Source organism: Rhinoraja longicauda, chromosome 13 (genome assembly GCF_053455715.1).
Source record: "Rhinoraja longicauda isolate Sanriku21f chromosome 13, sRhiLon1.1, whole genome shotgun sequence".
Taxonomy (NCBI): domain Eukaryota; kingdom Metazoa; phylum Chordata; class Chondrichthyes; order Rajiformes; family Arhynchobatidae; genus Rhinoraja; species Rhinoraja longicauda.
In genome coordinates, this window is record NC_135965.1 from 1,745,507 (window position 1) to 1,760,081 (window position 14,575).

The following is a 14,575-nucleotide window of genomic DNA, read 5'->3' on the forward strand; positions in this document are numbered from 1 at the left end:
GAATTTCAATCCCTACTTCGTGACAATGCAGTGTATTCGTCTATTCTATTTCAAAATGAAAGCAGGATTTAAAAAGCACTTAACTCGCCAAAAAAAACATACAAGAGGTAGTATTTCCATTATTCTGTCAAAAGGGTGTAAATGAACAGCACACGCTCCTTTCTATAATTGCTCTGGTTTTCAGGCACGTAGCTTCGAATACGTCCGAATTTCACAGTGATATTAAATAAGGAAAACAAATGACACGATTCCGCAGATGATTATTTATGTAATCCACTATAACTTAAACACATTTGGTGCGTGATTGTTCGGTGATTCATCTGCAATGTTCGGAGTCATCAGTCCCAAAGGATGCTTTCTGCACACTGCTGTTCAATCCCCGAGGCTTTCATTATGTTTTTAAATCTCATGCAAAGCTACACTGGAGCCATGTGACTCTAGGAAGTTAATTACCATCTTTAGATAGCTTCCGTGATCTACTGTGGCAGATTGTAACGGCATATAGAACAGCCCAGTTGTTGGGACATTTTCACCCTCCTTTAACCCTTATGGTGCTGCTAACCTTCAGAAACTATGAACATCTTAAGCTATCGGCTGCTCACACAATGCATGGATCCAAAACCATAAAATATGACCACGTTATTAGAATAATAGAACACAGGTCCCTATAAGGGGGAGGGCAAAACAAAACTAATAAGTGTATAAAACCATGAGGGGAATAGGGAAATCAAAAACAAGGATACATAAGTTTAAGGTGAGTGGTACAAGATTTAATGCAAACCTGAGGGGAAATATTTTCACTCAGATGATGGTAGGTGTATGGAATGAACTGCCAGAGGAGTTAGTTGAGGCAGATAGTAAACAGCATTTAAAAAACACCTGGACAAGCAACTAGGAAAGATTTAGGGGAAATGTGTAGGAAGGGACTACAGACGCAGGTTTACACCGAAGATAGACACAAAATGCTGGAGTAACTCAGAGGGAGAGGCAGAATCTCCAGAGAGAAGGAATAGGTGACGTTTCGGGTCTGAAGAAAGGTGTCGACCCGAAACGTCACCCACTCCTCTCCAGAAATACTGCCTGTCCCGCTGAGTTAATCCAGCATTTTGTGACTATCTAAGATTTGGAGTAATATGGCCAAATGCGAGCAAATGGGACTAGCTTCGATGGGGCATCATGGTCAGCATGGGTAGGTTGGGCTGAAGGGCCTGTTTCCATGTTGTATGACTCTCAAAACTCAAAAGCAATTATCAAGCATTCTATTATCTTCTTCCTCGTTTTCTTTGTGCTTTATTATTTTTTAAGATACTTTCTGTTAATTTATATTTTACTAAAGTCTATTTGAAGAAATAAAACAGCGAGGCATAATACCATATATGATTAATGAAATAAACGAGGTTAAAAATTCGATTTTCTTTTCTGTTAATGACCTAAAGATTAAAGGAGAAATGCTAAATGCATTTTAAGACTTATTTATATTTAAGAAAATAATTATCTAAGACTAGTGTTCTAAGCAGGAGAGACGTCAGTGCGATTTAACTTTATAGTAAACTAGACGAGCTGTGGACCCGTTGGGTTAGACAATAGACAATAGACAATAGGTGCAGGAGGAGGCCATTCAGCCGTTCGAGCCAGCACCGCCATTCAATGCAATCATGGCTGATCACTCTCAATCAGTACCCCGTTCCTGCCTTCTCCCCATACCCCCTCACTCCGCTATCCTTAAGAGCTCTATCCAGCTCTCTCTTGAAAGCATCCAACGAACTGGCCTCCACTGCCTTCTGAGGCAGAGAATTCCACACCTTCACCACTCTCTGACTGAAAAAGTTCTTCCTCATCTCTGTTCTAAATGGCCTACCCCTTATTCTTAAACTGTGGCCCCTTGTTCTGGACTCCCCCAACATTGGGAACATGTTTCCTGCCTCTAATGTGTCCAATCCCCTAATTATCTTATATGTTTCAATAAGATCCCCCCTCATCCTTCTAAATTCCAGTGTATACAAGCCTAATTGCTCCAGCCTTTCAACATACGACAGTCCCGCCATTCCGGGAATTAACCTAGTGAACCTTCGCTGCACGCCCTCAATAGCAAGAATATCCTTCCTCAAATTTGGAGACCAAAACTGCACACAGTACTCCAGGTGCGGTCTCACCAGGGCCCGGTACAACTGTAGAAGGACCTCTTTGCTCCTATACTCATTGTGATGCCAGCAATCTCAAAATGGCGATCTCATCTTGTATATATATATGTATGTTCCCGAAATACAGTCAAAATGGTACAATTTGAACAAAACTTGATACTGCACACCACAAGCGAATGGTGAGCCTAAAATTGTTGCACTATCGTGTACCGTTTTGGATGTATTTCGGGAACATACATACATACATACATACATACATACATACATACATACATACATACATACATACATACATACATACATACATACATACATATAGGATGAAACGTTTAGTTATATATAGATGAAACAGACAGCATGTCTTTCAGTAGAACAAGGAAGAAGAAATAGGACTTCCACCTTCACTCTTTAGGTTCATGGATGATGGGGCAGATTGTGTGTCCATGTAGAACTACAATGGAAATGAACATTGGGCTTGACCTGGGACATCCCAGCAATTCACTGTCCCAGGAGTGATAATGTAGTTACTAATATTTTGCCATTCACTCAACAACAAAAAATCCATACCACACTGAGCCCTAAGATTATTTAAAAATCCAATATTTATTCTGCAGTGCTTTACACCATCCAACATTAACATTTCAATAGACAATAGACAATAGACAATAGACAATAGGTGCAGGAGTAGGCCATTCAGCCCTTCGAGCCAGCACCGCCATTCAATGCGATCATGGCTGATCACTATCAATCAGTACCCCGTTCCTGCCTTCTCCCCATACCCCCTCACTCCGCTATCCTTAAGAGCTCTATCCAGCTCTCTCTTGAAAGCATCCAACGAACTGGCCTCCACTGCCTTCTGAGGCAGAGAATTCCACACCTTCACCACCCTCTGACTGAAAAAGTTCTTCCTCATCTCCGTTCTAAATGGCCTACCCCTTATTCTCAAACTGTGGCCCCTTGTTCTGGACTCCCCCAACATTGGGAACATGTTATCTGCCTCTAATGTGTCCAATCCCCTAATTATCTTATATGTTTCAATAAGATCCCCCCTCATCCTTCTAAATTCCAGTGTATACAAGCCCAATCGCTCCAGCCTTTCAACATACGACAGTCCCGCCATTCCGGGAATTAATCTAGTGAACCTACGCTGCACGCCCTCCATAGCAAGAATATCCTTCCTCAAATTTGGAGACCAAAACTGCACACAGTACTCCAGGTGCGGTCTCACCAGGGCCCGGTACAACTGTAGAAGGACCTCTTTGCTCCTATACTCAACTCCTCTTGTTACGAAGGCCAACATTCCATTGGCTTTCTTCACTGCCTGCTGAACCTGCATGCTTCCTTTCATTGACTGATGCACTAGGACACCCAGATCTCGTTGAACTCCCCCTCCTCCATGTGTAGGAAGGAACTGCCAATGCTGCTTTAAACCGAAGATAGACACAAAAAGCTGGAGTAGCTCAGCAGGTCAGACAGCAACCCTGGAGAAAAGGAATAGGTGACCTTTCGGGTCTAGACCCTTCTTTCGATGCTGTTTCCAAGGATCCACTGGTTATTAAGTCAGCAACTAATTTGGCAACATTGCTGAAATGACATTTCATTGGTGAAATGACTGGTGTACATGACATTTGTTTTTAAAGTTGCAGAACTAAATGGCCCAAAGATTCTTGTCAAAACAATGACAAATCTAACTGCCTTGTTCACATTTAAATGCTACAGCAAAAACAGATACCGACCGAAGCTGATTCACTGGAAACTGTCCAAGATGCATTGCCTGACTACTTAGTTCACAAAGGCATTGTCCAGCTCCTAACTACACTTTCAAGTACACTGAATAATGTGAGCTCCTGCATGTGTACAATAAATGTGCAGAAAATTCACCATCAGGAGTCATTTTGAAGCTAATTATCTGACTCTGCCATTCGATCTCTTTGGCCAATAATCAATGTAGGTTCTCAGGCCTTCATGTTTTAAAAATGCTTGGGGACTTTTTAATTTCCTGACTCTCTTGAATTTCAGGCACGCTGCTGGTGTCTTCCACTGTGAAGACTGATGCAAAAACGTTATTCAACTCCTCTGACATTTCTTTATTCTCCATTATAACTTCTCCTGCATCATTCTCCAGCGTTCCATCTTCCACTCTTGCCTCTTTCTTGCTCTTTAAGCAACTCTTGCTATCCTCTTTTTCATATTATTGGCTAGCAATTATTCGTATTTCATCTTTTATTCCCGAATCGCCTTTTTAGTTACCTGCTGTTGTTCTTCCCAACCCTCTGGCTTCCCACTAATCTTTGCTATGTTATACGCCTTCTCTTTTAGTTTTATACTGTCCTTGACTTCCCTTGTCAGCCACGGTCACGTCTTTCTCCCCTAGAATCTTTCTTCCTCTTTGGAATTTAAAAAATCCTGCATCTTCCGGATTATTCCCAGAAATTCCTGCCATTGCTGTTCCACCGTCAGCCCTGCTAGGGTCCCTTTCCAGTCAACTTTGGCCAGCTCCTCCCTCATGCCTCAAAGGGGCCCTTTGCTCAGTAGCAATACCGACACATCCAATTTCACCTTCTCCCTCTCAAATTGCTGATTAAAACTGATCATATTGTGGTCGCTACCTCCTAATGGCTTTTACCTTGAGTTCCCTTATCAAATCCAGCTCATTACACAACACTAAATCCAAAATTGCCTTTTCCTTGGTAGGCTCCACTACAAGCTGTTCTAAGAATCCATCTCGGAGGCACTCTACACATTCCCTTTCATGGGTCCAGTACCAACCTGATTTTCCCAGTCCACCTGCATATTGAAATCTCCCATGATCACCGTAGCATTGCCTTTTTTACACGCCAATTTAATCTCCTGACGTAACTTGTACCCTATATCCTGGCTACTATTTGGGGGCCTGTAAATAACTCCCATTCGGGTCTTTTTACCCTTACGATTTCTCAGCTCTATCCACAATGACTCTGCATCTGATCCTAAGTCACCCCTCACTAAGGACTGAATTCTATTCCAAACCAACAGAACTAACCCACCCAAAGTATCACAAAATGCTGGAGTAACTCAGCGGGTCAGGCAGCATCTTTGGAGAGAAGGAACGGGCGACGTTTCGGGTCGAGACCCTTCTTCAGACTGACCCGCCCCCTCTGCCCACCTTCCTGTCATTCCGATATGACCGGTAGCCCAGCTCCAATCCTCTTGCAGCCACGTCTCAGTAACTCCCACAACATCATACCTACCAAACTCTAACTGTGCTACAAGCTCGTCCACTATGTTTCTTATACTACGCGTATTCAAATACAACACCTATAATTTGGTATTCACCTCCCTTCTCACACCGGTCCCGATTTTACCTGACCTTACTCTCTTACCCCTTTCGATCCCATTAATTCTGTAACATCTCCTGCAATCTCTTTCCCTATAACTCCACCCTTACACTTCCAATTTGCACCCCCCCCCCCCCCCTCCTACTATTTAGTTTAAAGCTCTGTGGGTGCTAATCCCACCATGGAAGGAATGTACTGTACATGAGACTCTACCAGCACCAAAGGTATCCAACATCCTCAAGCACACTCACCACCCTGTCCACACTTTCATTTCACTCAGGAAGAAGGTATAGGAGTCTGAAAAGTATGACTTTTACGTTCAGGTCCAACTTGTTCTCAAAATCCATCAGGCTCTTGAACACTACCATCGCCAACTACGAACTGCCTTCATTACATGAAGGACTTTGGGTTTTAGTTTTGCAATAATATCGTTTTTTAAAATTTATTGAACTTTCTTTTGCTCATTGTTCAGTTTCAGTTCAGTTTGGTTTATTGTCACGTGTATCGAGGTACAGTGAAAAGCTTTTGTTGCTTGCTACCAGTCAGCAGAAAGACAACACATGATTACAATCGAGCCATTCACAGTGTACAGATACATGATAAGGGAATAACGTTTAGTGCGAGGTAAAGCCAGTGAAGTGCGATCAAAGAAAGTCCGAGGGTCACCAATGAGGTGGATAGCAGTTTGGGACTGCTCTCTGGTTGTGGTAGGATGGTTCAGTTGCCTGATAACTGTCCCTGGTTCTGGAGATGTGGGTTTTCTCACTTGTTACCCATGCGTGTTATCCATGAGTACTGTTTGCACACCAGTTATGCTACTGCAAGTAAGAATTTCATTGTCCTATTTTCAGTTCATGTGACAATTAAACACTCTTGACTCTTGGCTCTTGACTCGATTGGTTAATCTGATACTCAAATGCTTGTCTTAATCACTCAGATCTCAGAGGCCCTATAAAAGGTGCAGTATCAGCCCCAACTTTCACTTATAATGATTTACTGTGCAAAGCGTCATAGCCATTAAACCAACACCATTCACTGGGCTGCTCATGTGATTTTTGGCCAGTGTTATGATATTTTTTAGTTTAGTTTAGTTTAGAGATATAGCGCAGAAACAGGCCCTTTCGGCCCACCAGGTCCGCGCCGACCAGCGATCCCCGCACATCAACACTATCCTACACCCACTCGGGATAATATTTACATTTACCAAGCCAATTAACTTACAAACCTGCATGTCTTTGGAGTGTGGGAGGAAACCAAAGATCTCGGAGAAAACCCACACAGGTTACGGGGAGAAGGTACAAACTCCGTACAGACAGCACCCGTAGTCGGGATGGAACCCGGGTCTCCGGCGCTGCATTCACTGTAAAGCAGCAACTCTACCGCTGCACCACCGTGCCATTTTATTGTTATTTGAAATAACAATAAAGGCCTCAAATGGGAACGACTTCCCTTTTCAAGGACTTCCTAGATCGACACAGTCTGATGATTTTTAGGAAATTTACGGAGTGCAACACATAAAATAATCATTTTATATTGGTTAGCAATTATGAAGTAGAATACAAGATTTTTTTTTAATTTGGTTACTGCATAACCAAAAATTTGTTTTAAACCATGCTGAACAAAATTAAAGGCACATTCCTCATAACCAAAAGTTAGGCATTTGAATGTAAACTCTGTTCACATGTGTTGCCTCAAGTAAGAATTTCATTGTTCTATCTGGAACATATGACAGTAAAACGCTCTTGACTCTTGAACTATTTAAAGAACAGATACTTAGCACAATAATAAAACACTTTAGATAATGTCAGTGGGTGGTGAGGTTTCAAGGCCATGCCGAAGTTTTTCTATCATTGATGTCATGGTAAGTAATTAACTATTGTGGTTGTGGGACTTAATTGTGAAACATTTGAAATATTTTAAGAGCAAATTTACTTTGGCCTGATGAAAATAGACTTTAGGCACTTTACAGAAATTTGTGTAAAAATAACATGTCCGTGGCAGATTATTGAAGTCGGTATTTATGTGTCAGTTTTGGGTCAGTTACATCAATTTATCAGTTGTTGGGGCTGAAGCAAATATTTCCAGGTTTGTACATCTGAAACAATTAAAAGCAGAAATAGATCATTTTGCCCCTTGTACCTGATTGTGGATGAACAGCCATGATCATAATGAATGGCGATGCTGGCTCGAAGGGCCAAATGGCCTCCTCCTGCACCTATTTTCCATGTTTCTGTGTTTCTGTGGTTGAACTGATGGTGACGTTAACACACATTCCTGTCTCACCATGGTAACCTTTCACTCTCTAATTATCAAGTGTCTACCAATCTCTGCCTTAAAATTATTCAAAGACTCTGCTTCAACTACCCTGTGAAGTGTGTTCAATGATTCACAACGCACTGAGGAAAAATTACATCTCATCTGCCTGAAATGGCCAATTCCATATTTTAAAACACAGCCTTACTTTTAGAAAATAACCTCTTTTCATCCCATCAGGACCTCGTGGGATCTTGTTTGTTTCAATAAAGTTCCCTTTCACTCTTCTAAACACTTGTGATTACAATCCTAGATTTCCAAACTTTCCAAATATGGGAGCAACCATTCCAGGGACCAGACAAATAAACCTCGGCCCACCTGGACCTACCTGATTGCCACAGTTGCCAAACACTTTAACTCCCCTTCTAGGATTGCCAACTATCTCACCCCCAAACAAGGGATAAGGTGACATCACAGCCCTGCACCCCATGTGACCTCACTTAGACAGCGCCCACTTGCTCCCGCTCCACCAATGGCGGCCGCCCGGGCCGGGAGGTTGGTTGCTATGCAACTTCTGTTAGGCGACGCCCGGGCCCCCGGGCCTATACTGTCCGGGCCTACAGCGGCCCCTGAGCCTACACTGTCTGGGCCTACAGCGGCCCCCGAGCCTACAGTGGCCCCTGGGCCTACAGCTTCCGGTCCTACAGTGTCCAGGCCTACAGCGGCCCCCGGGCCTACAGTGTCCAGGCCTACAATGTCCGGGCCTACAATGTCCAGGCCTACGGTGTCTGGGCCAACAGCGCCCTCCGGGCCTACAGCGTCCAGGCCTACAGTGTCCGGGCTGACAGCGCCCCCCGGACCTAATACGGGGCAAGGGCAGTCACGTACGGGACAAATAAATTTAGCCCAAAATACGGGATGTCCCGGCTAATAAGGGACAGTTGGCAACCCTATCCCCTTCCCATTCCCACACTGACCCTTCTGTCCTGGGCCTCCTCCACTGTCAGTGCGAGGCCAAATGCAAAGTGAAGGAACAACACCTCATATTTCGCTTGGGCAGCTCACACCCCAGGGATATGAATATTGGTTCTCTAACTTTAAGTAACCCTCTCTCTCCATCCCTCCCCCACACAAGTCGTTGTACTAACTTCAAAGTCGTTTTGTTGAGTCTCATTGTCTGTAACTCGTTTTCACCCCATCCACAGCTCACAATGGCCTGCTTCCTTTATCATCGTTACATTTTTGCATATCTTTCATTCATTTGTTCTATATCTCTCTATATCACCGTCAATATCTCTCCCTTTTTACTCTGACTCTCAGTCTGAAGAAGGGTCTCGGCCCGAAACGTCACCTATTCCTTTTCTCCAGAGATGCTGCCTGACCCGCTGAGTTACTCCAGCTTTTGTGTCCATCTTTGCATTTAAACCAGCATCTGCAGTTCCTTCCTAAACATTCACTGAACAGTTTCCAATGCATTAACATCCTTCCTCAGTAAAGAGACCAGTACTGTGCAAAGTACTCCAGATATGGTCTCACCAATGTTTGTAACAATAAACATTCTGTTAGCTTTCCTAATAAATTGTTCAAGCTGATTACCAGCCGTCTTCAAATCATGTACTAGTCCACTCAGTTCCCTCTCCACATCTCTCGCTATGTAGAAAATATAATCATTTGACAGCTTTTCATTTGACAATTTGCACAATATACTTAGTTTGCCAGATCTTTGCCCTCTCATTTGACTATGTTCCCTTTGTACACTCCTTATGTCTCCTTCACATAGAGTTGCCAACTATCTCACTCCCAAATACGGGACAAGGTTGCGTCACCGCCCCGTGCCCCCCATGACCTCACCCAGCCAGCGGCCACGTGCTCCCGCTCCACCAATGGCGGCCGCCCGGGCCTGGAGGGGGGGTTGCTACGCAACCTCCGTTAGGTGGCGCACAGGCCTCCAGACCTACACTGTCCGGACCTACAGCATCCAGGCCTACACTGTCCGGACCTACACTGTCCGGACCTACAGCGTCCAGGCCTACACTGTCCGGATCTAAAGTGTCCGGGCCTACAGCGTCCGGGCCTACACTGTCCGGGCCTACAGCGACCGGGCCTACAGAGTCCGGGCCTACAGCGTCCGGGCCTACAGCGTCCGAGCAGACAGTGCCCCCCGGGCCTAATATGGGACAAGGACTGTCCCGTACCGAACAAACCAACTTAGCCCATTATACGGGCTGTCCCAGCCAATATGGGACAGTTGTCAACAATACCTGCAGAGCTTACTTGCCTACCTATTTTTGTGCCATCAATGAATTTATCATCCAAGTTATGAATTTAAATTTTAAAAGGTTGACACTCAACTCTGATCTCACAACTCATTACATTTTGCCAACCAGAGAAAGACTATTTATGCCTATTTTCCACTTCCTGTCACCTAGCTATACTTACTTTCCGTAATAACTTTCGCTACGGCACTTTCTCCAATTATTTCTGCACATCCTAATACATTGACTGATTTTCCTTTATTCACAGCACTTACCACATATTTGAGAACACCACTAAATTAGTGAGATACTAGTGCTCTTTCACAATGCCATGCTGTCGTGGCCTGAATTTTCCTATGTGGCTTGTTTAATATCGAACAGCTTTGAGGGATGTCCAGCTAACCTGCGGCACGGTGGCGCAGCGGTAGCGTTATTGCCTTACAGCAAATACAGCGCCGGAGACCCGGGTTTGATCCCGATTACGGGTGCTGCCTCTACGGAGTTTGGACATTCTCCCCGCGACCTGCGTGGGTTTTCTCTGAAATCTTACTATTGAAGGCGTGCAGCGTAGGTTCACTAGGTTAATTCCCAGAATGGCGGGACTGTCATATGTTGAAAGATTGGAGCGACTGGGCTTGTATACTCTGGAATTTAGAAGGATGAGAGGGGATCTTATTGAACCATATAAGATTATTAAGGGATTAGACGCGCTAGAGGCAGGAAACATGTTCCCGATGTTGGGGGAGTCCAGAACCAGGGGCCACAGTTTAAGAATAAAGGGTTGGCCATTTAGAACGGAGATGAGGAAAAACTTTTTCACTCAGAGAGTTGTGAAGCTGTGGAATTCTCTGCCTCAGAAGGCAGTGGAGGCCAATTCTCTGGATGCTTTCGAGAGAGTTAGATAGAGCTCTTAATGATAGCGGAGTCAAGGGAGAAGGCAGGAACGGGGTACTGATTGTGGATGATCAGTCATGGTCACGGTGAATGGCGGTACTGGCTCGAAGGGCTGAATGGCCTCCTCCTGCACCTATTGTCTATTGTCTATTGAAACTCCCTAGTTCTCCTCCCTCTTCCTTCTGAAACTATCTGCTTCACTCTTACAATAAACTTGAGCAGCTACACTTTTACTTTTCTCCTCACTCCATCCAGAGCCAAAAAACCAGTCCAACATCTTCCAATGTTCCAACTGCTATTGAAGTCCATCATGTGGTTTGTTTTACAAATGCTGATTTGCAGACCACTTTGCAGTCGACAAGAACGATCGAGTTGCAGAAATTCCTGCTCTCCGTCCTTCTCACACGGTGGCTTTTCCATCTTTCACCTCTCTCAAGCCCATTGCAAACTCAAGGTCCAACACACCTTCTGACTAAAGACATTACAGTCCTCAGGACACTGATGACCATTTCAGAGAATCACTGTTCACACCCGTATCACAACTGGTCAGTATAGTTTGGTTTAAAGATAACAGCATGGAAGCAAACCCTTCGGCCCTCTGAGTCGACACCAACCATCGGTCATCCATTCACACTGGTCCTATGGTGCCCCACTTTCTCACCCACTCTTTACACACGAAGAGCACTTTACAGACGCCAATTAGCCTACAAACCTGCACGTGTGTGAGATGCTTGGAGAAAGCCGGAGCACCCACGGTCACAGGGAGAACGTGCAAACTCCAAATGGACAGCACCCGAGTCCAGGATCGATCCTGGGTCTGAAGAAGAGTCTCGACCCGAAACGTCACCCATTCCTTTGCTCCTGAGATGCTGCCTGTCCCACTGAGTTACTGTCCCATTTTGTATCTACCTTCGATCCTGGGTCTCTGGCATCGTGAGTCAGCAGCTCTATCAAGCTGCATCACCGTGCCACCCCAGTTCTGGGTGATGAAACGCCATTGACCTGCAAGGTATTTATTCACAAAATGCTGGAGTAACTCAGCAGGACAGGCAGCATCTCAGGAGAGAAGGAATGGGTGGCGTTTCGGGTCGAGACCCTTCTTCAGACTGATCCTGATTTGTTGGATATGCTGGCTGGTGGGGTGGAAGGTGCGAACGAGGGGGATTCTGCCCTTGTTACGAATGGGGGAGGGGGAGCAAGAGCGGAGCTGCGGGATGTAGAAGAGACCCTAGTGAGAGCTTCATCTATAATGGAAGAGGGGATGCCCCGTTTCCTGAAGAATGAGGACATCTCTGATGCCCTAGTGTGAAACACCTCATCCCGGGCGCAGATGCGGCGTAGACGGAGGAATTGGGAGTAGGGGGTAGACTTTTTGCAGGGGACCGGGTGGGAAGAAGTGTAGTCCAGATAGCTGTGGGAAGTCTGAAGAAGGGTCTCGACCCGAAACGTTACCCATTCCTTCACTCCTGAGATGCTGCCTGACCTGCTGAGTTACTCCAGCATTTTGTGAATAAATACCTTCGATTTCTACCAGCAACTGCAGTTATTTTCTTACATGACCTGCAAGGTTAACTAATTTCTGATCTCTGCAGATCCTGCTTGACCTGCTGATTATTAGTCTTTTCTTTGGTAGCAGATGTCCAGCAACTGCAGTGTTTGTATCTCACGCTTCCAGCACTTTCCTACTTCTCTGTTCTCCATCATCTTTACATAATACATCTACAGTCACAACATATAATCCTCCGACATTTTCGTCACCTCCAACGGGATCCCACCACTAGCCACATCTTCCCATCTCCACCCCTTTCCGCTTTCCGCAGAGACCATTCCCTCCGCAACTCCTTGGTCAACCCATCCCTTCCCACCCAAACCACCCCCTCCCCAGGTACATTCCCCTGCAACCGCAGAAGATGCAACACCTGTCCCTATACCTCCTCCCTCGACTCTGTCCAGGGACCTCGACAGTCCTTTCACGTGAGGCAGAGATTCACTTGCACCTCCTCCAACCTCATCTACTGTATCCGTTGTTCAAGATGTGGACTCTTATACATCCGCGAGACCAAACGCAGACTGGGCGATTGTTTCACGGAACACCTTCACTCAGGTGATCATCACCTGAACCTACCTGATCTCCCGGTTGCTGGACACTTTAATTCCCCTTCCCATTCCTACACAGACCTTTCTGTCCTCGGTCTCCTCCATTGTCAGTGTGAGGCTAAACACAAATTGGAGGAACAGCATCTCATATTTCACTTTGGCAGCTTACAGCCCAGTGGTATGATGATTTGATTTCTCTCACTTCAGGTAGCCCCAGCATTCCCTCTCTCTCTATCCCTCCCCCACCCAAGTCGCACTAGCTTCTCATGTTCACCCTACATACAGCTTACAATGGCCTGTTTCCTTTATCATCGTTACTTTTTTGCGTATCTTTCATTCATTGTACTTTATCTCTCCACATCACCATCTATATCTGTCGTTTCCCTTATCCCTAACCAGTCTGAAGAAGGGTCTCGACCCGAAACGTCACCCATTCCTTCTCTCCAGAGATGCTGCCAGACCTGCTGAGTTACTCCAGCCTTTTGTGTCTATCTTTAGTTTAGTTTGGTTTAGTTTAAAGATACAGCGTGGAAAGAGGACCTTCGGCCCACCGGGTCCATGCCGACCAGCGATCCCCGCACATTAACGCCATCCTACACACACCGGGGACAATTTACCAAGCCAATTAACCTACAAACCTGCACGAATTTGGAGTGTGGGAGGAAACCGAAGATCTCGGAGAAAACCCAGGCGGTGACAGACCCATGCAGGTACAAACTCCGTACAGACAGCACCCGTAGTCGGGATGGAACCCGGGTCACTGGCGCTGTAACTGCGCCACCGTGACACGCCTATTTATCTCATTCTATTAATTTCCCCCCAAGTGGATTAGCTGAGCTAAACAAGTCTTCACCCTCTCTCAGCCTCCAGCATGCAGTCTCTCCTGCTCACAAACCTTCCATCTCTCCACTCCTCCCCTTCTTTGCAGCTTAAAATGTGTCTCATTTCTTTTGTTTCCAGTTCTAATGAAAGATCAATTTCCCCTCACAGATGTTGTCTGATCCACCCTCGACTCTCTATCATGCATTCTCTATTTCAGTTTTCTTTTATCTGCCTGACTGTTCGAATGCACCAGCATTTTGTAAGATAAAGTTAAATCTCCCATTCCATTCAATTTAACTATTTCAATCAAGATTACACAAATCTTAGATAGACACAAAATGCTGGAGTAACGCAGCGGGTCAGGCAGCATCTCGGGAGGGAAGGAAAAAACTGCAGATGCTGGTTTCAATCGAAGGTAGACACAAAATGCTGGAGTAACTCAGCGGGTCAGGCAGCATCTCGGGAGGGAAGGAATGGATGATGTTTCGGGTCGAGTCTGAAGAAGGGTCTCATCCCGAAACGTCACCTATTCCTTTTCTCCAGAGTTGTTGCCTGATCCGCTGAGTTACTCCAGCATTTTGTGTTTACCTGGACAGAAGGAATGGGTGATGTTTCGAAACCCAAGGGTCTCGACCCGAAACGTCACCCATTCCTTCTCCCCAGAGATGCTGCCTGTCCCGCTGAGTTACTCCAACATTGTGTGTCTATCTTCGGTGTAAAACAGCATCTGTAGTTCCTTCCTACACATTACTCAAATCTCAGATTGTTCCTCTAAATAGATCCCACATCAACAAGA

General features: G+C 45.3%; 1 protein-coding gene across 5 annotated transcripts in view; it reads right to left on the reverse strand.

Annotated features, from left to right (window-relative positions):
* The window catches only part of fam131ab (family with sequence similarity 131 member Ab), a 110,813-nt gene that overhangs the window by 86,906 nt on the left and 9,332 nt on the right, over positions 1-14,575 (reverse strand). The window lies entirely within an intron of this gene.